The sequence below is a fragment of the Lepisma saccharinum genome, chromosome 4, assembly GCF_977018435.1.
Source record: "Lepisma saccharinum chromosome 4, izLepSacc3.1, whole genome shotgun sequence".
In the NCBI taxonomy this organism is placed as follows: domain Eukaryota; kingdom Metazoa; phylum Arthropoda; class Insecta; order Zygentoma; family Lepismatidae; genus Lepisma; species Lepisma saccharinum.
In genome coordinates, this window is record NC_139232.1 from 76,901,985 (window position 1) to 76,928,160 (window position 26,176).

The 26,176-nt window shown below is 39.2% G+C and overlaps 1 protein-coding gene across 1 annotated transcript in view; it reads left to right on the forward strand.

Moving 5' to 3' along the window:
• Nucleotides 1–16,866: 16,866 nt before the first annotated feature.
• The window catches only part of LOC145986604 (anoctamin-1-like), a 103,173-nt gene continuing 93,863 nt past the window's right edge, over nucleotides 16,867–26,176 (forward strand). Inside the window, exon 1 of the mRNA XM_083120804.1 lies at nucleotides 16,867–17,009. The gene's annotated coding sequence lies outside the window, so the exon portion shown is untranslated. The remainder of the gene's footprint in view (nucleotides 17,010–26,176) is intronic.

Genomic DNA, 26,176 nt, shown 5'->3' on the forward strand with positions numbered 1-26,176 from the left:
ACTTATATTCGATTGATAAAAAAAAAATACCTACAAAATATGATCCTCAAATAATAACGTTCAAACAGTACATAAATAAAAAAAATGATAGGTTAAATTATATCACTTAAGATCGTAAAAAAATTAAATAATCGTAAAAAAAAGGATAGGTTAAGTTGTATCACGTAACATCATGATATACCTACCAAGTACGAGTGGGGGAAAAATGAGTATAGTGAAAATTTGTACTAAAACATCGCTAAACGCTAAAACATCGACAAAAAATTGTCAAAGTATGTCAAAAAGTGATATTCAATTGGTAAAAAAAGACCATACCTACTAAGTACTACTTTGAAACGCTCCAATAGCACTACTTGTGTTCATGTTCAATTGAGAGTCTTGTAAATGAAAAGCAATGACATTTGTAGAATATCTGTATCTTTTTATTTTATTTATATAATTATATTTTTCAGATTTCAAAACAATTAATTGACTGAAATAAATAGATATTCTCTTATTTTGTTCTAACTTTTAACTCACTTCAGTGAAGGAAACATTGGGAAAATTCTAGTCATATGGTTCATATCATATGACTTTTTACATACAATTTTTATAATTTTTGAAAAAAATCTCAACAAACTATTTATTATTTGAGTTACATGGTAGTTTTGAAAACAAACTTCTGTCATGATCCCTGCATTTTACATTCTACCTTTCAAAAAAACTAATTCTTAGGTTATTCTGATTGAATGTTAATTAATTGAAATTCATTTATTTTCTTTATTAACATAAGCATAATGTCTTTGCTTCTTTCCACAATCAAAAATCAAACAGATTTATTTTCATCCATATATGGTACGATATTGGATGGGTCAATCAATTACAGCGTAAGATTGCAATGCGATAGTGTAAAACAAATGAAGATTATACGGGGTGGCTCAAAAAGTCACTTAACACCTCCGGTAAAAGCCCACTGCAGCGCGCAACATGGAAATGGTGATGACCAATCTTTGCCAGGGCAAGGGGGAACCACATTGACGCCACCCGCACTGTCGGCGGCCATCTTGATGTCCGCCATCTTGAATTCAAGTTCAGAATTTTAAATGGGAAGGGGGTGATATGATATATCAAATCAGGCTAGAATGTCACGAGAAATGCAATGGTGAAGGTTTTTTTTATGTATCTTGAACCAGTAAAAAGTTATGACTGAATTCTTGTACCAATTTGCTCCGTTTCGAGGTGTTAGAAAAATGCCTTAAAATTTGTTTAGTGCATCAGTAATGCATCGAGATCAAAGTGATGTCTAGGGAGAGAAGTTCGCATGCCATTGCACAACATCCATGAAGAGCTGTGCATTATGAATGGTTGTCGCGAACAATTACAGTGTGACGCTTCCATTAAATGAAAAGTCCCTCACAGTGACAAGGCTAATGTTTATGTTCATAAGGAAGTTCATAAACAGAATATTCGATGTTTTTTATCTGATAACCCATTTTCGACAGATCAAAGTTGAATGGTTAGTGCTGGTAAGTTAATGGTGTGGCGTGCTGTGTGGAACACGACTGGTTAGTCAATTTTCTATAGTGTTGCCCACGAGACGAGACTTTGGCCTGTCTCGTCTCGTGGAAATGCTGTCTCGTCTCGAAAATATTAGTTTGTTCTCGGGACACATGATCAATCTCGTCTCGTCTCGAATTTTTAAAAGCCTGTCCCGTCTCGTCCCGTGGGCAACACTAATTTTCTATCAACGGAACCTTAAATGCTTAGGGCTACTTGGAGTTGTTAAATAAACAGTTTTTTCATCCTTGCTTATGGAAGAAGGTACTTTTTACAGAGTTTTTTTCAATAGAGAGGAACACCAGAACAGTATGGGAACGTTGTGAAGCAGTTGCTGTCCAAAGTTAGTTATCAGATGACAAGGGTCGCATATTCTGTTTATGAACTTCCTTATGAACATAAACATTAGCCTTGTCTCTGTGAAGAACTTTTAATTCAATGGAAGCGTCACACTGTAAATTGTTCGCGACAGCCATTCATAATGCGCAGCTCTTCATGGATGTATCCGATTAAAATCGTGTGCAATGGCATGCGAACTTCTCTTCCTAGACATCACTTTGATCTCGATGCATTACCGATGCGCTAAACAAATTTCAAGGCATTTTTCTAACACCTCGAAAAAGAGTAAATCGGTACAAGAATTCAGTCATAACTTTTTACTGGTTAAAGATACGTCGAAAAAACCTTCACCATATATCATATCACCCCCTTCCCATTTAAAATTCTGAACTTAAATTCAAGATGGCGGACATCAAGATGGCCGCCGACCACGTGGGTAGCGTCAATGTGGATCTTCCTTGGCCTGATAACGATTGGTGATCACCATTTCCGTGTTGCGCGCTACAGTGGCCTTGTACCGGAGGTGTTAAGTGACTTTTTGAGCCACCTTGTACTTTAATCTATTACAATTTTACAGTTCAATGATTGGAGAAATACATCGATAGGTTTGTACAATGAAATTTAAATTAAATTGAGATTCATTAACCAATTATAACAGTAACACCTTGTGCCTATTCACACAGTCAAATGTGCACACCCAAATAAATATGTAATAAATTTAATTTTTATTTATACTTATTCATTGAACACCATCTCCTTCAAAATATGAAATGTTCCCACACATATTCACCTTTCACTTGCTTTGCTTCGAGTTGCAAATGATACAGGACTTCGAGATGCGCCCATTATGGCACATGTAGTGGTGTAAAAAAAAAAGTGTAAAGTGCTCCTCTGTGCTTTGCACCATGCCATGAAGCCTATAGGGGAGTGGGTGTGGAGTTAGGGCCCCACATCAGCACCACGCCACTGTCAGACTTTACCCCCAGAGTTTCCTCCAGGTCCAGGTACCCACTTTAAACGACACTGGGTGAGCGCTGGACCCACTTGAACAGGTGGGAAAACGTCAGTCCCCCCCCACCCCCGGAGATTCAACCTGGGTCTCTTGCATGGTAGTCAGGTCCCCTAACGACTGAGCTACAGTGGCTTTATAAAAGTGATTGTCCATTTACATGCCATTAGAGATTGCAGTTTGAAGTACGCCGCCTTTGTGATAAACCTGAGAAAGAGCATGGTGGCTTTAGATTTCAATTTTCCATAATAAGGCCCAGGAGTCTGGTGAGATGTCGTGGAGAGATCTGGTGCTTCCTGGATGAAAGAGAGAATGTTGCATGTAAGTGGATGCTCTCGTTTTTATGATGGAGAATGGTATTTTTATATGGTATCTTTGTTTAACTGAAACACGTATTTTCCTAATTAATATTACGTGACGTTCAAAATTTAGGCCATTCATGATATTTTTCCAATTCCTCCCGGACGCCGGACATAAGAGACTGAAATTTAGGTAACCCTACTTTTAAGGAATTGGGGGGGCGGGAGCCTTGAACCCCTAAGTCGGCGCCTAATGAGGGTGATTTGATTCGAGCGTTATCATCAAGAAATTGTTAAACTACATATATTATTTACCTCACTTGGGGAAAGATTGGATATCTCCATTTTAAAAGCGTAATTTCAATAATGATTCCAGCGCCAACATCGTGGAATTGCTAAACTATGCATTACTGGATACTTCATCTTACAAGTGAGATTTTAATATATTTAATTCATGCGCAATCATCGGGAAACTGCTGAACTACAGATTATTTACCTCCCTCGGGGAGAGATTGGATACCAAATCGTGATGTTAAAACATTCGATTCTAGCGCCGTCATATGAAATGGTTGAACTACAGATTTCCCTCCCATGGGAAAAGATTGGATACCTCCATCCATAATTCTAATATATTTGATTCCAGCGTCAACACCGGGAAATTGTTGAACTACATATAATTTACCTCCCTTTGGAAAAGATTGGATACTCTATGTTAAAACCGTGATTTTAGTATAGATGATTCCAGCGCCAACGTCGTGAAATTGGTGAACTACACATACCTCCCTTGGAAAGATTTGATACCTCTATGTTAAAAGCGTAATTTTAATATATTTGATTCCAGCGCTATCATCGGGAAATTGTCATCACCATATCTTTCTTAGTTCAACAACTTGTATAAATTCCGAGGCACCGACTGTCCACGTGAAATATTCTCCCGAGCTATTTAACTGAAATTTGAACTTCGGCGGTGCTTTCAGCGTAAAGCTGTGTTTGCAGTAGCTATCTTTCCTGCGACTCCGGAAGAATTCGTATCAGCGGATTTTTACATCCGCTGAAGATCGTAGGTGTCATTTGCTTGAAAGAAGCTCTTTCCAGCTTCTTTCATACTGGGGCCATTTTTATGAAATGATTGTACTATCGGACTATGGCGCCCGGGGTCCCGGATTCGAGTCATGCCTTCGGCATGATACGACACACCTGCCTGGGGCAAAAAATTAGATTCACCAACCCCAAAAATTACTATTATACAAGGGAAGTATAATTATTACACACAACAACATGCTGGATTGTAAACAACATTGATGGCACGCGTACTACGCGGGGTCAGCGGATGCTGACTCGCCATTTCTCATGGTGTCACCTTAGCGGTGTTTATCACACACAGAGCACACGTAGGAAGAAAAAAAGTATCTTCGCTTCCTGGGCAAGGTCAGTGCCATTGCGCATAGTTCAGAAAACGCGGAATATGTTTATACACTTTCAACTGTTTAGACAATTCCTGTAAGTTATTAAAAAAACTTGGGAAGCAGTCCCCAAGAAAAAAAAATTGGCATGCAATATACAGCAGGATCAACCTGAAGGTTGAAGTACAAACATTCAAAATTATATACCAGGAATTTCCAAATTGCGATATGATATATATATATATATATATATATATATATATATATATATATATATATATACACAAGGGTCGTTCAAGGTTGACCGGGACTTTTATTTCTGCAGAGGAAATAGGTAGCAGAAGAAACACCAAACTATGTCAGTATTTCAAAATATTCTCCGTGCGCGCCGAGGCACCGTTGCCATCGTTCTGGCAGCTCCCGAATTCATTTGGCGTAGAAAGAACTTGGTTGTTGTCGTAGCCGCTGGAGGACATCGCTCCGCAGTGCTTCGTCTGTCGTGAATTTCTTCCCTCCCAGATGGTCTTTAAGGGGTGCAAACAAATGATAATCACTGGGGGCTAAATCCGGACTGTAGGGGGGATGGGGCAGAACTTCCCAGCGCATGTCGGCCAGAGTTGTTGTTGTCACATTGGCCGTGTGAGGACGGGCATTGTCATGGAGAAGAATGACATTTCCAGACAACATCCCAGGTCTTTTCTTGCGAATGGACTTCCGTACAGCACCACTCAACAATGTGGAGTAATACTGGGCATTAATCGTGCTCCCTTTGTCCAGAAAATCCACATGGATAACGCCCTTCATGTCCCAGAAGACACTTGCCATGATCTTTCCAGCGGACGGCTGCGTTTTGCTTTTCTTGGGGGGCGGGGAACCTTTATGCCGCCACTCCATGCTGCGTCTTTTGGTCTCTGGGGTTGAATTGTGCAACCATGTTTCATCACACGTGATGATGGATTGCAACAATTCATCACCTTCTGCTCGAAACCGATTCAGAAGCTGTTCACAGACCGTCCTGCGTGTCCATTTCTGATCGAATGTCAGCTGGCGGGGAACCCACCTTGCACAGATTTTGCGGAAGCGGAAGTGGTCGTGAATGATTGTCTCAACACTCCCGACACTGATATTCACCTCGGCAGCAATATCCCGCACTGTTACTCGCCGGTTCTCAAGAATCATTTGCTCAACACGTGCGATATTCACTGGTGTGACTGCAGTCGGGCGAATGTGTCCATGCGCTTCATTTGTCACCAGCTCCCGTCCTTCGCGAAACTGCTCACACCATTCGTACACTCTTGTCCGCGACATCCTTTGTTCACCATACTGTGCTTGCAATCGTCTGAAAATCTCAGCTGGTTTCACTTTCTCCTTCACGAGAAATTTGATTACACACCGCTGCTCCACAGCCACAGACACACTGCTTGCCGCCATGTTCGCTGTAACTGCTGCGCATGCGCAAAATACGTCATGCCGGGCGCTAGTTACTCGCGAAGGAATACATTACGTCACCCGCACGTTTCAACATGATCCGGTTATTCATCGATTTTTTACGTACGAGAATCCCGGTCAACCTTGAACGACCCTTGTATATGGGGCGTTCCGCCCCCAAACTATTGTCTGTTTAATTAATACACATAATTTGAAAAAAAATAATAACAGTAGTGGCAGAAATTGAGGTCGAAAATAATTTAAGCCTTTCTGCCTGTCTGAAAAAAAAAAACTGTTTCCCGATGTTACACTTGGAGTTTGTGTTTTGGACATGGAGTACTGGCTGAAGATGTTGGTTGGCCAGTGGGAAACAGAAAAAAATACACTTAGTTAGTGTTCTTTATGCACTGCTGAAGGATACTCCATTAGCAATCGCGATGGCGAGCGTTCATCGCTAACGGAGATCGGCGAACTGTTCTTGAACCTAATCTGTGCTTGCTGTGGCTTGCCGGACGGGACCACGTGCGGATTTGGCCAGATTTCCTATCATGCTGTGCGCCGCTGACGTCACATTGAATATCATCCAATGGTATAGGGGCTATCCACCGGAAGGAAGTGCCTTCGCTCGGACGCCATACTTGTAGCACAACAACTTCCGGTTCGTAGGCTCACAACATGCCGCTAAAGGGAGCTGAGATTGTGTTAGGTATGAAAGGAACGAATGAGTGTGTACAAGGAGGATGTAAACTACGATCAGGGCTAAATAATCTTTCATGGATCTCTCTTCATCCATTTCCTCGAGATCTAGGCGCCAAATTATTGCATTGAAGCTGTCAGGCGTGAAAATTGGAAGACCATTAGCAGGAGTAGACTGCTCAGTAATGACAACGGAACGGAAAAAAAAACACATTCCGATCCAGACTTCGGAAAAAATGATAGTTTAAAAGTAGTTTATTCCCTACATTTTTTTTGTACTAAATGTCCGAAATTTATTGAAATTAGCAGTTTTTATTCCAGAAATGCAAAATAAATCATCACCCGAGGGTGAAATTGTGTGTATAATTATTTTTTTTTTTTTAGTATCGGGTAATGTTGAATATTTTCCGCTCCTATAATCTCCCAATTTAGTCGGGAAATAACATTATTTTTCCCGTTTTGAACGTCAGGACTTTAAAAATACCCCGTCCTGTTTCCTTCCCAACCAAAAATTTTGCGTCCCGCACCACTTGCACTTCATTAAAAGTAGAAGAGAAATATTCAAATCTCGATTTTCTCTCTGTTTTAGTGATATGAGCAAAAATATTACTTTTCCTTTCAAAAGATGCTCGGTCATGGCCAGATAGGTTACACGTTAAGTTCTTGAAGTGCACACGAACTGTATTAAATTTTTGTGTAACCAGATTTTTTTTTGTGTGTGTAACCAGAGGAAATATTTTTTGTGTAGCCAGAAAATTAAGTGCGGGTACTATTATTAATTTTCGTCTTTTGCAATGGAAATCTTTTCAACATTGATAGATAGAGTGCCTCCCCGATGGCGCAGTGGTAGGCTCGTCGCCTTGTAATCAAGGGGTTCCGGGTTCGATTCCCGGTGGAGGCATATTGTGGTTCGGATCCCAATTTAAACTGTAAGTCCAGTCCCGATTAGTCTTACTGTGCACAAAGTGGACTTAAAACACCAACTCAATCAATCAAATCAACATTGATGGAGAAGAGGTCCTAGGTTTGAACACCATGGTGAGGCAATGGTGTGTCATTCTGTTTGTCCCATCATTAATTTTTCCAGTTTATTATTCATCTTCATCGTCATGTTTAACACAAATAGCATAAAATTGACTTAAATTAACAATGAGCGTTTTGTATTTCTGCGTTCAAATGAGAACGAAACCAGCAAGTGTGCATTATCGCATCCCTCTGACTCGTCCTGACTGAAGAAAGAAGAAAAGAAGCTCCTTTTTCCGTTTTTTATATGTCCGTACATCTCGCACTTTTTCACTTAAAACATAAATGTATGCATTTAAGCGCTCTCGCTCTGTAGGAAAAATTACTTTCTATTTAATATGTAGGCTACAAATATCGCCAATGAAAAGACGATCAGCAAATGGATCTCATCTTGGAATAATGCCGTATTACTTCCTAGTTGCTCATCCAATTGATATGCAAAGGCCTCTACTTTGCCCTGATATCTCTTATTCTCCTTGTCGTCAAGCGCTTTTATATGATCCATTTCATCCGGTATACAAAACGAGAAGAAATGCCACAAGTACGCGCTTGAATTACCCGGCCGCCGTGAACCGGAAGTTGTTGTGCTACAGTTCCACAATCGATTGTGCCGTTCGATATGTTTTTGTTTACTCGTGGATAGCCCCTATAGAGAGATTTTTCAGTCTGAACCAGGAACAACATGAAAGCGGACGACAGATGTGAAAGTGAAGGGTTAGGGATCCCAAGAAAAACCTGTTTCGCACAAGTTTCAGGAATTCCAAATGCTTTAAAATTCTAGCTTAAACGTTTCAGCATTGTCTCCCTGTTGTATTTGTGTAAAGCTTTTTTTTTCTTTTGCAAATGAGTTACTGGTTTTGGTTTTTTTAACTTTCATTAATGCAACATCGCAAAAATTTCCGGGGAGGGGGATTGAAGTTACTTGCACAAGTTGCTTGAAATATGTCAGTCAGTGGTTTGGACTTAATTTTGTAGGAGTTGTATTTGCTACTTGGAAGTTGAACGTACATAGAAGAGTCCATTCTATTCGTTATTTGGTGCAAATCACAATCTGTAATTTATGTCACTGATTTGAGATAATTTTTGTAAAGTTGCGGGCTAGAACTAGTTGCATTTCATTAGGGTTTCTAACTTTCTAGCAGTGGCGGTCCCTCCATGGAACAAAGGGAACAGGCTGTTCCCTCCTACTTACTGCGCTTTTGGGCTATTTAAATTATTTATATATTAACATAATAAGAACACTTCTTTCTCCCGAAATCAACGTTTCCAAAAGTAACACTGAAGAAAATCTTTCACCGTGGCTGGACGTTAGTTGACGTCACCTACCCCCAACGCATCATGGTTCCCACCCCATGCTCTACCATGGTCTCTTAGTATCATGCCCTCTACTGTCTGAAGCCGAGTATTTCCGACCACGCGCGAAGGTAAACGATCCCCACGGCACCACGGAAGCTGAACACTCTAGCTGTTCCCTCAAAGAGATATTGCGGATTCACTTTTCTTCCAGTTTTTGCTATGTGCTGAAGTTTAATCGCGTCATAAGTGATACTTTTGAGTGCAGATAGTCCATAACTTCCTAATCTCGTTGAGAACTTGCGTCTGACATTCATAACGAACTGAAAAAATCTTCTACAGTGTAAGCGTCTGCTAAATGCCTTGGCTAAACGCTGCGAAATAGCTTCCGAGGGAACAGCTCACATCCACCTGTTCCACCAACCCCAAGACCAAAGTTCCAAGGCACGCAGCGGCAGGACAAGAAAGCGAATGTTGCGAGTGTTGTATGATCGACCGGCTGAGTACGAAAGCCTATAGTTCATTGAACTTTGCAGAAAATACAACAAACCAACACACATCCTAACTGAATTAAAAACTAAAACGAAATCTTACACAAGGCATTTTCAAACGAGTATAACTCTGTAAAATGATTAATTAGATATTCTTCCAGTGGCAAATTATATTGTTGTCCTTGTTTGATCCTGAGAAGGGAGTCTGGAACAGGTCGGGTTTTGTCACATTAACAACTTCTACTAACAGGGTGGCTACTCACCGGGAATTTCTTGAATTCCGGGAATTATGCGTGAATTATTGGCTCCGGGAATTGTGCGTGAATTCTACTTGAAATTTTCTCCGTAGACATGAAAAATTGCAACTTTTTAAAATCCCAATTCCATTGAATTTATACATATTTATTAATGACCTGAAACAAGTTTCTCACAGTTTAGTTTTTATTTTTATCAAGGAAGAAAAAGAAAGCTGCGTGGAAAATGAAACAGAATTCTTCCAATCCGTTTACTTTGTTAGTGTTCTTTGCGGAACAATCCATCTGATGGACGGAAGATTATTGCAAGATAAAATATCTTGAAGTTGATTAGGTAAATTTAAAATTCTTATAGAATTAACAATTTTTCGTAGATTACTATTTCCCGTAACATTTGTGACTTGTGTTTGTAGATGTACAGGGTTATCATAAATGATTGACCCGATTTCATAAATTCACTGTAGCTTTATTATTTGACATATTGTCAAAAAAACTTTGCAGACGTATAGGAAAACTCAAAACGTTTTTTTTGTGTTGCAGGTTCGCTTCTGATTTCTGCCACGAGAGCGCAGCAGTGAGCATTTATTCAATATGGCGACAGGCAGAGAGAAAGCTTATGTTGTGCTCGAGTTTCATTCACATCAGTCTGTCGTAACAGTGCAAAGACACTTTCGTGAATTCCTAAACAGGAGATTGACAAACCGATGGATCGGTCGTGGTAGGGATGATGATCAGCAATTCCGGTCATGGCCTCCACGCTCTCCGGACCTAACCCCATGCGATTTTTTGTGTGGGGTTGTGAAGGATACATTGTTTATGCCTCAGCTACCAACAAACCTAACAGAACTGAGAGCTCGCATCAACAGTGCTTTCCAACGGATTGATAGGGACATGCTGCACCGAGTGTGGGAAGAACTTGATTATCGACTTGATATTTGCAGAATTGCTAGGGGAGGACATATAGAGCACTTGCAATATGTCACAAAAAAACTTTTTGAGTTTTTCTAGACGTCTCCAAAGTTTTTTGACAATATGTCAAATAATAAAGCTACAGTGAATTTATGAAATCAGGTCAATCATTTATAATAACCCTGTATTTATAGTCCCGAGTAGCAGTGGCGTGCCCAGGATTTTTGTAAGGGAGGGGTTACCTATACTTTTTCTTGGTAGTCGGCCCTCATTTTGTCATATTTTCCTACCATTGACGTTCTTTTTTAGGAATATTGGACCAAAGGGAGGGGGGTATAACCCCTAGCAACCCCCCCCTTGGGCACGCCACTGCCGAGTAGCTCTGTGAAATGACAAATGTAAACTCCGCGCCTTAAATTATATATGTACCGTCCAAGTGAATTAGAATTATTGGATTCATTGGAATCGCACAAACCATATAGGCCTATTGTTAATATAATAATTTGTTTGTGTGTATGTGTGTGGGTGGTGAGAGACGGTAAAACCTTAGTTTGAAATAGAGAAAACATCTGCTTGAATTTTTGTAAAGTTCGCCTTGAAAACAGGGAATTATACTTGAATTTTATTATGGTCCTACAGTAGCCACCCTGACTAATCTAGCGAACGTCATGAAAAAACCCAACCATATGTGTGCCATTATTGCATTGAGGAAGTTTGAATTACAAGAATACTCAACTCTATGAAAAAACGTCAACTTAATCTACGAATAAAGAGATGAAACAGGTCACCACAAATATTATTTTCTTTCTCTGATGACTCATAAATTTATATTATCAATTTTTTCTTTGTTGCGCATCAACAATTTTATTTTTAATGTTTTCTTTATATTATATCACATTTGCTTTAAAATTATTATTGTCATATAATTTTAACGTCCATCATGTTTGTCACTTCTGACATTTCAATAAGGGTTGAATTTTACTTGATCTATTGTATTATATTAAGACACCCATGCGAGGGGGAGTAAGTGCAGGTGACCTGTTCCCCTCCCTGATTTATCACCGCACGCCACTGCTTTCTAGGCTACTCATAATAGCTCTAATGACGTGAATAAGTACATTAAAATGGAAATACGCTGTAGCATTATAATTAGGTTGTCTGAAAGACATGTTCATATTGGAGTAAGATAGTAAGGTGGCAATTGGCACCAAACACTGGCGATCCCTTACAAAGCTTTGCAGTTTATCAGTATAGATAGTACAGGAAGAAAATTGGTTCCGCGCTGTCTCATTTTATTAAATTTGTTGTGTGTACGTCAATTAATATTTTCTGAATGTTATTATCATTTGTATATTACAAAGAAGGGTGACGGTTAGTTGCATCCCGACAATACCTAAATGGGCGAGATGCACCGCTAAACTCTCCGAACCAAGGGGTCAGTTGCACTGATAAACCCTTCAGACCAAGGGGTAAGTTGCACCGCTTACCCTTTCTCCGCTCAGATCTTCTTAATTGCTGAAGAATGGCAATTTCAAAATCAGCGACAATAGTCTTCGGCTCGAATTTCAATTTTAATTCTTCACAACGCTTTGACAGCAACAGAAACATATCTACGTAAATGCAGGCACTTTTGTTTGGCAAAAAAAGTGAGCAAGTGGTACGTAGTGTTGTAAAATCTGCAGACTTACTCTTCTATCTCATGTATTTTTGTTATTTTAGTCTGCAGGTAAAGGAAATTAAAGAAATTTGAAACTCCGATATTTTTTTAACCTGCAACCTTTTCTTGATTCGACGGCTGATATCATTTGTCTGTTGAAGAACTAACTGCTATTTTATGGCATATTAATCATGATACATTGGCAGTAGAACTTTTATTTTTAAAGATCGACCTGTCGGCCCCCGTGGCGGAGTGGTTAGCACATCGCGCTACAACGCCAGGGATCCCGGGTTAGAATCCCGGCCTAGGCATGGATGTTTGTGAGTGTCATTTCGTCAATTTCATTATGTCATCACTCATTCCCATCTTCGCAAATTAGCCAAATGTGGCACAAAAAGCGAAGTAGAACAAAACGAATCAAATCAATCATTAAAGATCGACCACAATACACACGCTGAGACCTGTCTTTTAAATATATGAAGGTAAGACAAGACTGGTATTAATGGCATATTCCTCTTATCTTATCTGTTATGTCATAGGAAACAAGTGTTATAAAATCGATAATGATGTTACTCTGGATTCCTTGTCGGTATATTTTCTAATAAAGCCTACAAGAGGTTCAGTTTTAACAAAAATGTGTTTGCAATCGAAACCATTAAATCTTTTCAGTTTCTTAGCTATGATAATTGAATATGTCAGTGATGACAGATCATCGCAAGAAGTATTATGGCTTATACCTGCCACATTCGTTTGCTTTGAACAGATAAAGATTCAAGGTCTGATGCAGACTGAATGTGTATTGCAGTGTCTGGATGCTTGCTTCGGTTCCACCTCTTCAATAGCATTCGAGCGTGAGGTAAGACTAAATTATTAGTTTCTCATTAAAATATTGCTTATTACTAGAACGTGTTTTTCAGAAATAATTGTTTTGCTCTTGATTGAAACTATACAGAGCCCAAAATGTATCAATTGACACACATATTGACTTCAGTAAGATATTAAAGTTGATGGGGTATCATGAAAATCTGACCGGTTTACGGCAAGATTTCTTATTTATTGTCTCTCTTTAAACAAAGCGAGCGATCGGAGAAGAAGGAGCAGCCCGCCTGACAGCCTCATTCAAAAATTGAAAAAGTGAAGAACGGAAAAATGAAAACAATAGAATCCATCACGTTTCTCGAAGGTGTAACAAATTTTATTAGCACCGAATTTTGTGTTCCTGCTTCTGCTTTATTATTCTTTTAAATCACGAAATGAATTTGTCTGAATTTGTAACAGAAATTTGTAACTTCAATTCTGTTCCACCATGAAGTAAATAAAAAATAATATTAAAAAAATTAAAAACGAGCTTTCCATAAAACGTGGGTATTAAAAATGTGATTTTGGAGGAAGAGAGAACATAGGCAGATGTTGATTACAAACGTGGCAGAAAAGCATTTGAGGCCGGAACATAAGTTGTTCGCAAACAGCTATGGCCATTTCTATCTGGCACATGCCGACCTCCGTGGCGTAGTGTGCGCTACGATGCCAGAGGTCCTGGGTTCGAATCCTGGCCTCGTCATGTGAGTTCTTTGTGAATGTACCTTCATCAGTTGCGTATCATCAATCATCCTCATCTTCGCGATTAGCAAAGAGTGGTAGAAAAGCAACGTAAAATAACCTAATTCAATCATTCTATCTATCTGGCACATTTGAAACGACTTTACAGAAGGAGACTCTTTGTCCGCTACGAGATTGCGCATACTAAAGCATTATATTAATAATAATTATTATTATATGGCAATTATCACAGCAATTAAGCCACCTATTTTAAAACTTGCCGTATTTCTGCAATATTCGCCTTCATCTTGATTTGTAACACATATCCAGATGAATTCCACTCTCCTTGTTTTTGACTTGAAGAAGTCGCGGTTTGTTTTCACCATTTCATTATTTTTCGGTCTTGAATGGATTTGTGAGCAGTCAGTTGTAGATCAATGAAAGTCTTGATCAAATGTGCGGACAGAAAAGGCGCAAGATGTGTGACCTTTGGCTTCAATTGTCTGTTCAGAAAATGCGTCAGATCAGTAATGTTGCCGAAACATTTCTTGCTTAAGAAGAGACACGTCAACAGAGTATAGTTTGTTTGACTTAGAAATTTAGACTGTTAACACCTTCTGCTTCCGATAATTGGAAACGTAGAAATGCCCCATGTATGTGCGATTCCTGTCCTTGCACAACGCGAAGAGCCCGTTCTGTTAATGATGGGGTTCACCTCTGTTTCTTATATAGTGTTTTTTTTTCTGCAAAACCTCTAAAACCAAATTGCCTTTCAAGCTAGTATCCTAGATAACGCAGTCGCACTGAATATACGACATTTCATAAAAAATATCATATTCACTTACCATATTTCACTTCACTGCACAAACACACACACGAACTATGTTCCAGGTTCATCAGACAAATTTCTTCTACCGAATAACCAAGAAAGTCTGACCCTGTAAAACTTCCTTCCCCCACATTAAAATTCCCTATTCTGTTTATCACTCTTCAAACAAATATATCTAAATAAAAGCTCCGGAAATTATAGGTAACTAAATAATCGCGTAGACATTTTAAACACAAGGAATCGAAAAAATAATCTGTATAGATAATGAAATCAATTACTTATCAAATCGTCTTTACCTTCAATAACTGATTGATTTAGTTTTACTTCGCTCTTCTGCCACTTTTTGCTAATCTGAAGATGAGGAGGAAATAGATAAAGGGACAATCACAAACATATGTGGACAATACAAAGAAAGAGCCCCACGTATGATTATACTGGCCGTGTGTCCAGATGCCAGAGCCTCGTTATCCTGCAAAATGCAATCCATGGAAGTGAGGTTGACATTTGGGTATCTTAAGAACCCCTTACCTTCATTAAAAATTTGCATTTGCTAATGCAATTACCTACGTCGCATGATAGATATCTACTGCCTACGCAGTGGCGTGCCCAAGGGTATGTGTGGGTGGTGGGGTTATACCTCCCCCCGCCCCTTGGCCAAGTATTCCTACAAGAGAACGTCAAATGCAGGGGAAAATAGCAAAATGAGGACTGACTAAAAAAAGAACTATGCATAACCTCGCTTTTAAAAAATCCTGGGTACGCCACTGTGCCTACGATTCCCCAGTTAAGTTAAGAGATAATCTCAATATTCCTTGAGCACACTACGAGAGGAAAGAAGAAGTAATTGTGAAAAAAAAAAATGGAAATGAGCATTGAGGTACGCATAGGCTTAACTTGACGGGGGCAAGGGGGCACTTGCCCCCCAAAATTTTAAGGTTAAAAAATCTGTAAGTTAACGATACTTTTGTTAACCTGGGGGGAAAACTATTGAAGAGTATATTTTTATAATTGCGCAAATGTAAGCTATTTAGCAAAATAGATCTGGACGTTATTTTTATGGGATGGAAAACTTATCAATTCTGACTCTCTCACCCCAAATTATGTCCCAAGTTTAATTCTGCCCCCCAAATTAAGTCCCAAGCTTGATTCTGCCCCTCCCCCAAAAGTTAAGTTTCCAGGTCGATTTTACATTCCCCACCAAAGTTAGGACTCAAGTTACGCCCATGGAGATACGCATTGATGTGGCGCATTAATGTATGGCGGTCTAAATTTCCCCGTTTCGAGCACATTTAGATTTCCCCTTTCTGCAATTCTTGGATCCAAAATTACCCGTTAAGGAGGTATTTCCCACTGCATCACTCCAACCATCCCTCTGTTCTATAACTGCTCTTAAGCTGTAATTCCCCCTTTTCCCTTCCGTTCTTTTCGCCCACAAGCAAGCAATAAATGGTCTTGCAGGATGACTAGACTGGGAAAACTTGAAGAGTGATGTAGGCAGACCCGCCTTAATTTTTTTAACTGCTATTTTTATTTAATTCGGGTTCAAAAGCTTGTTTTGATTATTTTACTTAATATATAAGGGAGAGGTGTGTCAGAATACCTCCCCACCACCACCAATTAGAATTTAATTTTCTTGAAGCTTGAAGGAAATCGGTCAATATAATAATTTCGCTCGATTTTCCTACCCTGAGATGTCATTTTAATATATCACCGATAGTGTTACCCACGGGACGAGACGGGACAGGCTTTTAAAAATTCGAGACGAGACGAGATTGACCATGTGTCATAAGACAAATGAATATTTTCGAGACGAGACAGCATTTCCACAAGACTCCACGAGACGAGACAGGCCAAAGTCTCGTCTCGTGGGCAACACTAATCACCGATAACACGATACGGAAAAATATCATATCATATCGTCTGTGACAATATTTTCTTGACGATATATCGCGATATAAAATTTCCGATATCGTTCATCCTTAGTTCCATCTAACCGCCATTCATTCTTATCGTTGTGATTAGCCAGAAGTAGGAGAAATTGAAGGCGAAATCAGAAAAATTCCAAAGGACGTGCAAGCTGCAAGTTGTTTGAAGTCGGCCTCATGTAAAGAAGCATGTAGCTTCGCTTTGCAACCCAGCTTGCTCGATGACAAACACGAGTGCGTATGCGAGAAGCTCCGCAACTCCAGCAAGCAAGCGCGAATCGACCGCAGCACGTGATTCGACCCAGACACTTCGTAGACTCGGACGCTTGCAGTCAGGCTGGTGGTGAAGGAGACTGTGATACCCATGACGTCCACAATGGTGAGTACATTTTACCTGTTGGAGTGGGTAGTTAACGTAGGGTTTGAAAATTTTTGTTACCTTTCTGTTGATGTGAACATTCTTGTCATGTCATATCAAATGGGAGAGCTGTTGAAGAACACTAGTGCTTTGTAGTACTACTACATACTACTTTTGGCCCAAGTTCCGGTTGTTTGATTCCAATTTAATCATGGTACCCATTCCTTTTTTTTTTTTACATTGTTAGATTTATATTTGTCTCTGCATGCTTCCGAGAGTTTTAGCGATTACTTACTGCATGCTTGCTTTAGAATGGTTTTCCCTTCAATATACTCCTATATGATTCTTGTCTTGCCACCAGGAAACTTGAGCCTACTTTTACTGCCGTGGAAAAAAGTTTAATCTATCGAAGCCGTAGCTACATTTTGATGACAATATACACTGGAATAGATTGTGCGCTAAAAGATTAGCTTATCATTCATCTAAAGGGTCTTAAGATAGGCCAGTCATGGAACACAGATAGTCTCTCCATGACTAAACCATATCGACTTACTAATTGCTGTAAATAATGTAATTTATGTAAATAACTTAGCAAGGGATATGAGGAAATATCCTGCAGTTCGGTTGTTGAAAAAAAATCCACCTTTCCTTCAAATCAACGTTCTAAATTACATTTTAGTGTACTATACATAGTCTTCATCTACATGTTTGTATTTGTATGTTATTTAGCGTCGTTTTTCCACTGCTGATTAATCTCGACGATGATGAGTAATGATTAGATGGAATTGATGAGGGCGAAGGTACACTCGTAAAGAACACCCATGGATGGGCGTACCCAGACTGCTTTTTTTTTTTTCAAGGGGTGGGAATAAAACAACTTATTTCCAGCGGGACAAACATCATTTTCGCAGGGAATAAGACTGATAGATTGAATTAGACTATTTTACGTCGTTTTCTGCAACTTTCGGCTAATCGTGGTGATGAGTATCAGTGGTGATGAGATGAGAAGGAGCCGACTTCCGTGGCAGTGTGGTTATCAGCGTGCTACGACGCCAACGGCTTCAGCGTTGTTTGCGAGTGTCTCTTCTATGTTATCATATCACTCGTCCTCGTCGTCGTGATAGCCAAACGTGACAGAAAGTAGCAAAAATCAAATTAAATCAAGATGAAATTGATGAAGGTGAGTGTTTGAAGTGGAAAATGTCTTGCACCTCACATTAATTTCAACTTGAAGGTTTAGGGGGTGGGGGGGCTAAGGTTAATACAAAGATTGTGGAAATATCAAGATGGGTGACAGTATTTGGGGGTTCTTCGTGCAGTGGAAGCAAACAATGCTTTACTTGGTTTATTATTGCCGAGACTAGACACTGATATTCAGAGGTAAACATGTTATTGACAGGGGTTTAAAATAAAGCATGTCTTGAAAGGGCAGTGGTCATAGAAAGCATATGGAATCTTAGGATGTATGGCAAGTGTGGTCGTAGTGCTGATAGGTAAAGGCTTGAAGTTATATAGCTACTTGGAATTTTGCATATTTATGAATTAAAGGTACTTTGAATTCTATTAAGATGTTTACGGAACTAAGAGTATGCATAAGACGATGGTAACATTATAAAACTGTCCTAAGTTAGTAGAGGAAATTGCTAATGCATAATTAAGAGTTTGGTATCAATGATCCCACATGTTGTTCAAGAACAGTAAATCAAAACGCGATACGTTATTTTCACAAGCAAAAACTAAAATATGGAGTATTTCAGGTAAATCCTTAAGGGAAACGTTTTTTTATTTTAATCCAATCAACTGCGGAATTTTTTAATGCTCTGTTGAATTTGATCTACATCTTGGTCCATCAAAAACAGGGTTCTAATGTGAGTTTTCTTATCTGAAACAACTCCACCCTTCGAGTACGGAATCAGTTGTTCCCTACAGAAGAAAGTAAGTTTTCCCAATCGAGTATGTCTGAAGAAATGGGACTATACTCTATATGATATAATAATGGGAGTGGTTTCTTAGAGAAGGGAGGGAGTTGATTTTTTAAAATAAATTCCAGAGGTCGCAAAAGGTCTTGTTGATATTCAGTCAGCAATCCGGAATGGCCACATTAATACAATAATGTAAGTATGGCATGCCGTGCTGTAATAATTAAATTGCGCATATACGACCAGGATTAAATTGAATCTACGTTTGTCTCCCTTTCCAGAACAATAAAATATATATGAACGTAATAGTTTTACATACATGGTCTAATACGTATGTACTCGTATATCATGAGAGGAATGTAAAGCTGCAGTGTTTCAGTTGCGTTGCTTGTATACGATTTTATAAAATTATCCATTCAATCAGAATTGAGAAACGTATGTTAATCATAATTAATGAAATTTTTCGATAGCGCGCTTTCGGTAAATAGAAAAGAGGAAATCTGGAATGTCAGTCAATTCGTTATCATTTTCAGCCACTTCCGTTTGAGTGGAAATTTTCAGAAAACTGGATTTTCTTTGGACAAGACGCGTCCAAATAATCGTTAAATTGATTAAATTCTGGGACTTTGCTTCCCGCATGTAATACATCTACTTCAACATCAATATTTTACCTAAGGATGTTGGTAAAATGTCATACCGCCGTATAGATAGACTAGAACAATTCCTTCCGAGAATAGATATTTCGTTGGTTATACCTAGGTAGACAAGGAACAATGGCAAGGAAGGTCAATTTTACAGAGCACTCGGTTCGTTGTCATAAGTTTGAAATGTCACCGTTTTATCGTTACCGTTTGTAATGACATAATGGTCTTGTTCAACTTCCGTTATGATAACATTGTTTCCTTAACACTGAAACATACAATGCCAGTTCCCGTATAGTTGCTCCCTGTCGTGTCTTTTGGACGCAAGAACTTCTTACGGTTGTAGTGTCCGAAAGGAGGTAAGTGACATTTTTCGGGCCACAAATGGCCAAAAAAGGTTCTGGATGAAAGTCGTGCGGAAGGACTAGTTGCTGAAAATAAGAGAGAGCGTACGACGTTACAAGTGCAATTTCCTCGCCCGAAAGGAATAGCTGTATTTATTCTAATACAGAGGTTTATCAAATCTTTGTGATTGGTATTTTTTTTATGTGGATACAGCCGACCGTCGTGGTGAAGTGGTTAGCACACCTCGCTACGATACTATAGGAGTCCCGGGTTCAAACCCCGGTGTTATTTGTGAGTGTCCCTTCATCACTCATCCTTATTGTCGCGATTAGCTATAAGTGGCAAAAAAGCGACGCTAAATAACAAAACTCAAACTCAAATCAAAATTAAGTGACTACCACCTTGTGAGGAGAGAATAAGCGGTAAATTAGGAGCACAGTGTAGTATTTAAATTCCTAATGGGGATTACTAATTGGTAGCCATTCTTAGCCAAAGTGAAATGTAATTGTTTTAAGTTAGGTCTGAACTTTATTCGTAAGACACGAAGTTTTCGCTTCTCTTAATTCGGAATTAATTATAGAACTTAACCAGAGCTGGTGTAAAAAAAAAAAAAAAATCTTAATGGACTTAAAGTATCCAGAACCCTCACTTCATTCTCTTATTAAAAGTGCAACTTCCATTTCTATAATATTAGGTGGTCTGTTTGTTTTACATGAGCGTAACTTGTGGCATAATTTTGAGGGGGTAGAATCGAACTATGGGCTTGATAAGTTCCCCATCTCATAAAAATATTATTTGTTAAGTAATGCGACATTTGCGAAATCACAAATATTACTATTTATTACTTTGCTTCTCAGGTCACAGAGGGTTAACCTTAACTTCAAAATTATAATAAAACAAACATTTTGGGAAGCAATTCCCCCTCCCATGACCCTGCCAAATTCCGTCTTTTTTTTTCTTTTTTTTTAAAAAAACTTTGGTCTGGGTCTGATTGAATCTTCTTTTGATCTGAAACGTGGCTGAGTGCTTAAAGTGGTCGACATTCGATCTCGCCACCAAAGTTCACAGTTTCGAGTCCGGCCCGGGCGTTGAGTGTTATTTGTGAGTCTCTCCTTCGTCAATTTCACCTAATCATCACTCTCCTTCTTCGTAGCAATTATCTAAAAGTGGGGAAAAAACGACGTAAAAGAATACAACGATTTGAAATATCTAGAATTATCAATAAACCTTTAAGGAACTTAGAGATGACAGCTTTTTTTTTTAAAAAAAAAAAAAAAAAATCGGTACTGGGACATAACATGGTGAACATGATAGCAGCGACGTTAACACGTGTGTGGTAGCATCGCTGGAAACGCCAGTTCTTGAACTTTAAAAGCGTTAGACTTTCGATCGATTCCCTTGAATAAGCAACAATAATGAATGGCTTTATTGATTCGTCCTCTCTAGTATCCTTACTTTTTCATTGATTGGTAGCTAGCTAATTCCTAGTTTCCGGCGAGAAGGACTCACACAGCAAGTGAGAGCAATTGCGTAAAGAAATATCCTTTGATTCTTTGCCCATTGCATTCTGAGCAAAAATAGGAGAGAAGAAATTTTATATAACCCGGAATGCAAATACTAAATGTTGGGTAGTCAAGAGTAGTAACGTTAATCCAATAGCAGTGACAGCGGCACAGAGGGGGCAGGGCAGTGACGGCGCAATCCTGAAGTAATCGGGGGAGAGGGGATATAGATTTCGGTCTCAAATTCTCGGAGGCTAACTAATACCGTCCAAAAGGTATTTACTTCATACTTTACTACGGTATAATTGTATCAATGAGATATTTTACATAAGATATTGCATTCTGTTCCAAGAGTACCTTTAGGCACTGCTCAAACTGTTTCGGGAATTTTCAGTTTCGCAGGGACGTCGTTAGGGGGAGGGGGCCGGGGGCACTGGTCCCCATGCGCGCCGACTACGTGGGTGCTCCGGGGCTCGAGCACCCACATAAATAATCTTGTGGGTGCGCCGCACCCACAAGATTTTTAGTTTGATAAAAACAAAATAAAATAAATATTTCTCACTTGCCATTATCAAAAAATAATAAGCAATTAAAACATTGAGATGGGACAGACTTTGATAAAGACAAGCTAACATTGCACGGGACTGTTTCTATATGTGTGCAGAACGAACAAAGAAAAAGTGGCCAACTTGTCAGACATTACAAATATTTTAAGTAGAGAAAACAGTGGCCCCATGCGTGAAAAGCTCACAGAATTTGTGAAGTTTGTACAGTGGGACCCATGAGTATTACCGTGCAAATTGTCCATGACTATTTTCATTATTATTTTTTTTAAAACCTATGTGTTTTTAAGCGTCGGATTTTTATGTATGCTGGTGAAGAAGTTGTCAACAGCTTGTTTTGAGTTTTCTTTTAATTCTTGAAGCTGTTATTGGGTCAAATAAAGTGCACGAACATGGTGATGGACAATTTGCAAGGTAATACTCATGGATCCCACTGTACGGGTGATTTTAACTATACCTGTTACATCTTGTACCTCTGAGCGGTCATTTTCAGCACTTAGACGATTGAAAACGATTTTGCGGTCAATAATGACCCAAAAAAGATTGAATGATTTGGCAATTTTGAATGTTCATAAAGAAATTACTAAAATATTGACATTACCTAAATTGCAAACAAATTCATAAGTGCAAATGACGTAAAAAGGAATGTGTTTTATATTGAAAATTAACATGTCATGATGATGATTATTATTATTTGGTACATAAAGTTAGTCATTTTGTAGTTTCTGTTCACAACATAATCCTTGCATCGTTATTTCTACAATACAATTAAAATTATTTGCATTTATGCTGATTTTTTCATTTTAATTTGTATGAATGTGGTATTTTCTTTTAGTAACGTGTTGATAATATCATTGCCTCTTGCAATCATTGTGCATGTTAGTTGTTTAAAGTATACAATACTTGATAATTACAGATCTATCCACCATTGATATGCACCCACAGAAATTTTGGAAAGTCGGCGCCCTTGCTGGTCCCCCGAAACGTTCACGTGGCCCCGGCAAACTGTTCTAAATTTGCTGAAAATTTTACTTTCATGACAAATATTGCAAAATAGTTTTTCATGATTTTTTTTAAAGTTAGAAACACTGTTCTTAATCTGAGTAGCACGAACCCAAAACCACATTGCTTTCTCGTTTTCCTGGTTCTAGCTATAGTGGATGTCAGTGTAGGAACCTAGAACTTCGTTGTTTCTCGGAATTTTGAGGGAGCGGTCTTTTCACCCCTAGCAGTCACAGGTCAACAACAGGCAGGGTTGGGCGTTGAGTGTTGCCGTTGCGTCCAAACAATGTTTTGAGCTTGAGTAGATGAAGAACGACCGCTTGTGCAGCGGTAAACCACATATATGCAAACAGTTACAACTGGTCCCGAATCAGAGTGTAATACACGCTAAATAAGTGTAATGGTGGCAGGATGCCTCATATCTCCGGGTAAGTAGTATTTTTCGCACCAAATATCTATTCTACTATTGAAACAGTCTGAAATCAGTACGATTTCTCGAGTTGCATATTTTTCTCGATATCGTGAAGACCGATTTTGAGAATCCTCCTTAACAAACTATGCCTCCCCGATTGCGCAGTGATAGCGTTGTTGCCTTGTAATCGAGGTGTCCCGGGTTCGATACATGGGTGGAGATACACAGTTGTCCGGATCTTACTTTAAACTGTAGGTCCAGTCCCGATTTGCCTTACTGTGCATAAAGTGGACTTAAAAACACGAACTCAACTCCTTAACAAACGTTTCGAACAATCGAAAATTTAAACAAGAACAAGTAAATACATTTTTGTAATTTCGAAGTAAATTATTATTATTATTATTATTATTTTGGGTATTTTTGGTTCGTATGAATCTGCCTCACACAGTAAGCTTATTTTGTTGAGTCAAGTACAATAACAAACCCTTGCAATAAGTCACTGGAAAGACGTTGCACATACATTTAAGCATCTATAAATAAATAAAACCCGTGGTTCGACAGCCCTGGAAGGGCCTTGGTCTATCTCCCGTCCCTCCCACAGTCCTACCTAGAGGTGTGGAGATCTTTAACCAGTAATGGGGTGACTTGGGTTAGCACGTCGAACCCCCAACCGTTATAGGGGATATCCGTAAAGAATAATTATATTCTTGTGGTAAGGAGTCGTTGTCGTTTAACAAACTTTATTGATTTATTCAATCAGTATTATTTAAAATGTAGTGCCATACTAAACTTACGAACTTAACAAAGGCACATTGATTGCTAAATGAGGCATTTTCCTTGTGTTGCAGAGCAGGTTCAGTTTTTGGAGTATTTCAAGGTTTTACACAGTCCGTTTGAAGAATTTTGAGAATATTGATGTTTTGTCAAAGGGACCACCCCCGAATAAATATCTGTGGGTGTTTTACAGGTTTCATCGTATTTAAGAAGGTAATTTTTCCGGTGCAACTTTCCTCCGTACAACATGTCTTTTGCCACTCAAGCTGAAGAGCCGATTCATAGGTGCAACGACCTTGGCAGAAAGAAACTCTGATTGGCACCATGTTGACAGACTCAAGAAGTCCCGCAACCGACAGAACTCGAAGCGCTCGGATCCTACGGTGACATACACTTTGGTTGAACACAAACGGATGCATTGGTAGGAAATGCAGTGATTTTATGGACCGTCCCTTTCTGGGAAGTCGGGGACCTTTTGAAAACACACTTTCCCTTCATGCACACCACGGGGCCTAAGCCAGATCACCCCTTCCCACAAAATCTTCTCTTCATCTGGCTCTGGTTATCGGCCGCGCCGAAACGCACTCCAGGTAGCTAGGACTTTCTGGGTTAATTACTTTATGGTTCAGCATGGACATAGGCTTTTCAAATTGCAAGAGACAAAATTCTACTGTTTGTCCCTTTTCTGGCGGGAGATGAATGACAAAGATGTCGCGGTTCCTTCAGGTTCCCACACTCAACCCTTGTGCTCATAACCTGCAATGAAGGGAAAGGTCATAATAAGCCTTTGTAATGTGTCGACTTTATATCCTTCCTTGGTATCTTTCCACTCATTTTCAAGAAACATCTGCTTCTTTTTTCCCTACTGTGTTGATTGGTCGACTAGTTCGAAGAACAGTTTGATCCAAGAAGTGGTTTCATAGTTAGCTTCTGTAAACGTGAGATTCCGGTAGGATCACGGAGTACTTGAGATCTCATTTTCATGCATTGCGAGTGAAATTTCGATTAATTTGGTTCATTTTACTTTGCTCTTCTGTTACATTTGGCTAATTGCGAAGATGGGGATGAGTGATGATATGATTAAATTGATCAATGGGCACAACAAACACCCATGCTCAGTCCGGAATTCGAACCCGGCACACCTGGCATCGTAGCACGACGTGCTAACCACTCCGCCACGGGGGATAGGCGAAGTGAAATTTCGAGTGTGAAGCTGCCAGCTCGTTTTCCTCTCGAAAAAATTGAAGTAGGATCGACTGATCGACCAAATATCCAACACATTTACTTTCTAAATTGGTGTCCGACTACCACACAGGAGACCAGGTTTGACTCCCAGGGCGGTTGATCTCACATGTGATGAAGTCACATTTCAATTAAGGAAGGAAACTAGGTATGTAGTCAACTTTATATAGTAGTGTGCATGCTCTAGAAATAATACCTTTCAAAATTCTGCATACTTTGTGATTTTTCTTCATTTAGCCTCCACCAGGGTTGTCAAAAGGTCCATCTACCCATAACTTCTATGGGTTTTATTGGGTTCCGTTGCAGGACCGGAACCTTTCTTCTCGCACAATTTAAATTCGGTCCTAGTAGTGTATTGTTCCATTAGAAAAAGGATACTGGATCGTATTTAAATTGATCCGGAAAATACTCCTGCACCGAATTTTAATTGATCCTGGAAAAAAGGTTCTTGGACAGTGTTTAAATTCAGCCGCAAAACAAGGTTCCTGGACTGTATTTAAATTCATACGGAAAAAAGGTTCCTGGACCGAATTGAGGCCTAGAACCCATTTACACTTGCTGATTTTCTCTCCCGTGTGTGAAATGAATTTATTTACAATACCTGGACCATTAACAACCCTAGGATTGTTAAAGGTTAGGGAACGCATACATTCTAATTTGTTCTATAGGATTCCGTTATAGGACCGGAACATTTTCTCTCACACAATCTAAATTCGTACCAAGTTGCGAATTGATACGGAACTTTGACCCTATTTAAACTGATCCGGAAAAAAATGTTCGTTGACCTT